The sequence below is a fragment of the Hydra vulgaris genome, chromosome 04 (genome assembly GCF_038396675.1).
Source record: "Hydra vulgaris chromosome 04, alternate assembly HydraT2T_AEP".
Classification (NCBI taxonomy): Eukaryota; Metazoa; Cnidaria; class Hydrozoa; order Anthoathecata; family Hydridae; genus Hydra; species Hydra vulgaris.
The window spans coordinates 41866188-41873248 of NC_088923.1; positions in this window are offsets into that span (position 1 = coordinate 41866188).

Genomic DNA, 7061 nt, shown 5'->3' on the forward strand with positions numbered 1-7061 from the left:
TCTTTATCTCTCAAAATTGCTTCGACAAGACAGAATTATTTCAGATTTCCAGTCCCGTTAACACTGAACTATGCTCTGAGGAGGCTGACTTCGCATCTTTTAATATGCTCTTGCTGCTAAACGAAATTGAAGGAATAGAGAATATGATCAGTTCGGAAGATATCAGCAATTTTGAATCAATTGACTGTGAAGATTCTCCAACGTATATTGAAGCAATCAAGGAAGATGTTGAAGATTGTTTGTTTCTCGAAGAAAAGAATGATAATGCAGTTGCTATGGATAACAATTCCGATGAAGAAGAAGCTAAAAACGATGAGATAGGCGATGGTACAGACTTCTTAGGTATTGAATCTATACATTTATCTCTGAACGATATTGGCAAGCAATTAAAATGTCAAAAAGCTGAAGCAATTTTAAAAGACGACAACGATAAATTAATGAATAGCTAAGAACAACTATCATCAAACATAGGGTCAGTAACTTTGAAAATTATACGAGAAAAGCTGCAGAATGCATATCAGCCGACAATTCATGACTTTTTCCGTCATGCATAATATATTTCTTAATAAAGATTTGTTTATATAGTTAATAATTTAGTTTGCTAAATTTTTTCTCATCTTTTTCTTATTTGCGCACTCCTAAGTAATTGTGCACCGCAGTGCCTGTTTCAATTGTTTATGTTTGCACATCCTTTGCAGTAATTGAATACTCTTATAACAAAATAAAGAAATTTAACTTACATGTATGGCAAGCTTGAGAATATTTGTTAAACCACTTTTATGTCTTTGTTCAGATTTTTTTTGTCCCATGCTGGAAGAATTGTTATCAACATTTTCTTAATAATAAAAGAATTACACTACGAGCGAAATAGCTGTTATCATGTAGAAAATTAAAAAAAAAAAAAAAATGTGAGAAAACTTAACAAATTATAGATAATCTAATTATTTCATATTTTAATTAAAAAAGAAAAAAGATTTTAATAATTTACACTGTTTTTTTTTCTTAATTATGTTTACTTAACTTCTAAATTTTAAAATAAAGAATCTTTTTATTTATTTCTTATTTAATTTGTGAACTTTTTAAATTTAGAAAGTAAATTAGTTTTGCAAATATTCAAAACAAAATATGTTGTGAAACACTACGATTTTAAAAACACTTTAATAACTTTGAACAAAAAAATGGTAGATTTAAATATTACTAAAATACAAATTGCTCAATAGCTCTACAAATATAGCTCTTTCTGCTTTTATTTTATAAATTTTACGTCCCTTTCCATTTGCTCGATAATTTCATAAATAACATAATACCTAACATGATTGCTTATTTTTGACTTATTGTTTCATTATATCCTGCCCATTAAAAATTTAACTATCGAGTTGTTAAATTGATGAAACAAATTATTTAAGCTTTTTTATGTATTTCTATAACCGTCATTGACATAAGTACGTAACAAACGTGTACAACATATTATTAATTATTTATTATTATTAATAACTTTAATATGGTTGCTATTACTATTACTGTCAATAAAACTACTATTATTTAAAATAATATCATTATTCAATATTCTTGAATATTTTATATATTTACAAAGTTATATAAAATAAAACAATCTGCAGATAAAGCCGCCCATTTCTGTTTTATTATAATTGTTTTATGTTAAAATTAATAATTATCAAGTTTGTCATCAGTTTATTTACAAATGTAGATAAGTTTCAAGTTATTCAAAATTAAATCAGATTAAATTATTAACAAATATTAATTATACGTTATACGTAATAAAAATTAAAAATTAAAATGTGTTATAAAACGCTATTAAAATAATAGTTTTTTAGTCTCTAATGAGACTTAAAGCTCTAAACTAGCAATAAAGATTTTTTTATCAGTTCGTTTTAAATAACATAATATCCGGGGCAGCCGAGAGGGAGGGGGTGCGTTTCCCGGGCGCCAAGATATTAAGGACGCTGAAAAATGATAAATTATTTTTAGTGTCTACACAATAATGAAATTTTAACTTCAATTCTTTGTTAATTATATGACATTTTAAAAGGATAATTTCATTTAATAAATAACAAATTTAATTAAATTACAAAGGCGGTTTCCATTTTCACAGATTATTATGTTTTGAGCAGTGAGTTTTGTTTCAGAAAGAATTTTTTTTGTAAGCATATATAAATGTATATTTGCATAATATGAAAGCGACGCCGTAAATCATTTTGGCATGTGATCTCACAAAAATGTTAACATACTTAATTTAAAGTCACTCTATGCAATGGCATCTCACATAGTGGATGTGCTTATTGAAAGGTGAAAAGGAAAAATAAGAGGAAAGAAAAAATCAAAAAAATATTTTAAAAACATAAAATTATTGACGTAGAAACAAAAACAGATTAAAAAGTATAAATAATAGAAGAAAAAAAAAAGAGCCCAAAAACTGAAACAAATAGAAGCAAAAATATACGTTCAAAAATGGAAAATAAAAAAGATTTTATTTACAGATTTTTTCTTAAGCAAATGATAATAAATAGAAAATAGACAGAATCGTTATAGAAAAAAAAGGAAAATAACAGTTTTTTTAATTTTTAATAGTTTATAACACTGTATATAGTGCGAGTATTTTTGTGTTCATATGTCTTGTTTATTTAAGTATTGTTTGTAAGTAGGGTATTTTTTTGAATAAATAATGATTAATATATTATTATATTTTTTAATTTTTTTTTGTTATTTGAGTTTGCCGTTTTGTTAGCGTAATGTTTGTTGTTTTTTTATATATGTTTATATATATATTTTTTATATTGTTTCGTATATAAAAATATTGCTTGAATGATTTATAGATTAAAACTCACAGAGTAAGACACGATCTTTGCTTATGTATGAACAATTAAACTTTTGAATAAATAAATTTTTTTTTTGTTAATACTTTATATTAAACTTTGTACAACATATAGTTAAGTATTGGTTCAACCAGTATTTTTAAGCAGCAATAGAACATAGATTAAAAACATACTAGTTCATAAAATATTTTTTTACTAATATATTTTGGGATTCTTCAGCAATTAAAAAAATACTACAGCTTTGAAAAAAAATCTTTTTTTTTAGGCCATTAAAGGTTCTAATTTGGTTTAAGGACATCTTTTCGTTGTTCTTTGTTCATTCCCATTTCCCTCCCCACCACCCTAATGGCTTTGCAAAGGTATATAGGTTTTAAGAAAAATTTAAAAAAGTTTACAATAAGTTGAAATAAAATTATTTTTTTGTTTAAAATTTTAAAATAAGATTTTTTTTTCTGATTGTTCGTTTCAAACTATGTCATTAATTGGGTAATGTTATTATTCGGAATAAATTAAATATCTAGACTCATTTAATATGGCTTTTAAAATAGAACAAATCATCAATTAGTCCCATATTAAAAATATTTAAAATCATTTAACGTTTTAAAATGTTTTTAATATGGGACAATTTAAGTGTTAATGGTTTTAAAATATAAAATTAATTAGTAAAAAATAAATCTTAAGTCCATTATTGATGTCCTTCTGAATCACCAAAAAATACATGAATTTCTAAATATTCTTAAAAAGTTTATTTTTACTTTGTAAGTATATTGTTGTGAACTTAAGTAATGGAGGAAATCAATTCAAGACAAATTTTGTAATGCATTCAGGTTTCCAAAATTACTTATAATAATGTAGTTAGTGGATTTAAATGTATTATTACCAGGATTCCAGTCAGAGATGACAAAGTAAATTTTTAAAGAATGCAAAGTATGTTGCACTATAGCATGTATTATATTGATAATAAGAATTATTGTAGAAAACAGTTAATTCAGCCTAACTCAGTTTTCAAAACACACGATTCAGTTAAACTACCAGCTGAAAAAGAGGTATATTAAATGAGCAATATGAAATCAATCAACAAAAGAGTTCGATGAATCAAGTTCTCGCACCAAAAGACAAATAATACCAAATATATCATTTAATTCAAATCGGAATCCGTCGAATAAATATTGTCGGTGGGACAAAGAACAGCATGTAATAAACGAGAATTTAATTAATTCAAAATAATCAGCGTCGTTTCCAAGACGCAACCCGAATCGTTGTGCTGTGTTGAGAGGACGAATGAGCCCATTAGGGTCTGCAGCTTGTATAAGCGTTTTGGTTTCAGCATAACCAATAGGGTTTGTAGTATTTTCACGGTCTTCTGTTAAACCTAAACTAGGATTAATCATCAAATCTCTAAAAGGTTTCATATAACTTTTTTTAATCAGCATTGCTCTAAAACGATCATAAGAACGATTAATGATAGCGTTGTTTGCACAAGTAGTAATATTTTTTTGATAATTGGGATAAAATTTGATAGTTTTAAATAAGGCATGACTAAAGTTGTTGCAAAGACAGACTTTTTTTTACTAAATCATCATCTGTTGTAGGTGTAAATCTTGTTTGCGTGCTCAAATTTTTATAAAGAAATAAGTCAAAATCCAAATAATAATCTGGTAGATATGTCCATTCGTTAAGTATAGTGGTAAAAGAAATTAAATTAGCCATGTCAGAAGTAAGATCATAAGAAAATTTTTGATTATTAACAGCAATGACTTCATCTTGAGCTTGAGCTGTTTGAAAACCAGGATATTTTTCATTTAATATAGCTTTATATTCTGCGCTAATATTACCACTTGTTGCTTCTTGCAATAAACAATTTTCGTGGTCGGCTTGTGCCAAAACAACTTCAATAGTAACATGACCGTTTGTATTGGGTGTATAACGATTGCCGTCACCATCTTTCATATATTTAGCTAACGAACCCATTTTTGTTTTGTTAAAAAAAAGAAAATAATTTTTTTTTCTATTTTTTCATCTTCTGATTCTGAAGTGGTTTTTTTAAATGGTATTTTTTTATTTTTAACGTTTTTTAAAGCACGAGTGTGCAACCAAGTTCAAATAAATTTTTTTTATTCAATTTTTTTTTCCTTTTTTTCGTTATTCTGCATGAGTGGACTTAATAAAATAGCTCTTTGTTGAATAATGCATTTTCAACATAATCCGTTTATTTTGTCGACTGCATTGACATCTTAAAAGCATTGTGAACAGATGTGTAAAGGAGTTGATTTCATTATAGGTTTTTTTTCAACAATTTTTTCTCCTTCTGTACTTTCGGTTTCAGATTCTGAATATTTTCGTTTTTTAGGTTTAGGTTTGATTTGTACATTTTTTTTCATTTTTTTGGGAGGTTTTTCTTCTTGTATTTCTTCTTTTTTATTTTTCATTTTTTTAATTTTATCTAATTCGAATTTCATGTTTAGTAATTCAGATTTAGTAGAATATTGAGTAAGTTGATTATGTAATTGTTGCATGTAATTTTTAATTTGATTCATTTGATCTTTAGGATTAATTTTTGATTCTTGCATCATTTTTTTCTTCTAAACTGACTAAATTTTTATGATATCTTCTTTTAGCACAAAAGAGACTCATTTTTTGTAAAATAGAGAGAGAAAAAAAAAAACAACTTTTTTTTCTTTTTATATTTTCTTAATCATAATAAAAAATAAAAGACATTATTTTATACTAATCAAACTAGTTAATTGTAAAACGAAACCATTTGAATCTTTAACGTAGGATTAAAAAAAACAGTAGAACTAAGATTATTAAAGGTGAGGGGTTCAGATTTTGAATTGAGAAACGACCATCTTGTTTGTTTCCAATCGTCAACATCGTTGATATCAAAGGTGGTCATTTGTCCTTGAATAGAAGTATTACGATCTTTTGTAAAATCAATATTGGTGGTGACTTGAGTAGAATTAGTATAGTGTAATAAATTAAAAAATACAACAATTTTAGGAACATAAATTTTGTTCATATACATTCCACATTGCAGAGCTCGATCACATTTAATAAAAATGTAAGTGTCTGTAGTTGAAGGAAAATTTGAAACGGTGTTATTAAAGTTACTAATTTGAACGAGAGCACATTTTAAAAAAGCTAGTCTTATTTTTTGAATTTTATAATCTAGTGACATGGCGTTGGTCAAACTTTGATCGACTTGCATAATAAAAGGATTGATTTGTTGAGTTAAACTGTATTGATCTCTTTGTAAAAGTAAAGTATAAGGTATAGGATTGTTTCCAACAGGTTGATACATTTTTAAAATGATATTTTTTAAAGGTAAACTGTCTGTCCAAGTTTGTACAATAGTACCGTCGCTCTTTTTTTGATAAATGAATTGCCCATTAAGCGAAGTGCAATAAAATATTTATTCTATTGGATTATTTTCTTGTAATATACCTTTGACACTATTTAACCATGTTTTATGACTCGGTGTAGTAGCTCTTTCGAAACTAGTTGTAGTGACAAGAGGTACTTTGATGGTATTTGAAAAAATAGGTTTGCTTTGTTCGCAATATATTAAAACTTCAATAAAAATTTCTGCGCTTTATTTAGCGATTAAAGAGCTATCGGATGTCCATATTTTATAAATGTCATCAGGTAAGTTTGAAGGTAATACTTGAAAGGGAGTGCCTTTCATTTCGGGAGTACCAATAGGAACATTATTCCATGTATAACTGGTATCATAATCTGAATAGGAGTTACTTTTCATTTCAAAATAGGAGTTACTTTTCATTTCAAAATAGGCGTTACTTTTCATAAGTAATGTGCTCAATTTAATGGGTGGTTATTTGTAAGATATTTACTAAACATGTTAAAATCGGACCCTGCATAAGTATGATCGTCAAAAGTCAAGTTATTTAAATTGAGATTGAGTAAATTGTTTGTCATGTTTAAACTTTCGGTAAAAACATCCATCATTTTTAATTCTCTTTCAGGCCATATGACTTGATCTACGTTAAAAAAAGGTAAAGGTAAAGAAGCTAACGGTATATTTTTTAAAGTATAACGATAATATTTTCTTTTGGATGTGAGAGGAAAATAAATTTGATAAAAACTTGTTAATAATTGCCTTCAAAGGGTATTGTATTGGTGTTGGTTGTTATTTTTAATAAAAAGAAAGCAATTTGCCACGGTACAATGTGTTTCATTTTTGATTTTGTGCTTTCTGCAATAGGTAAA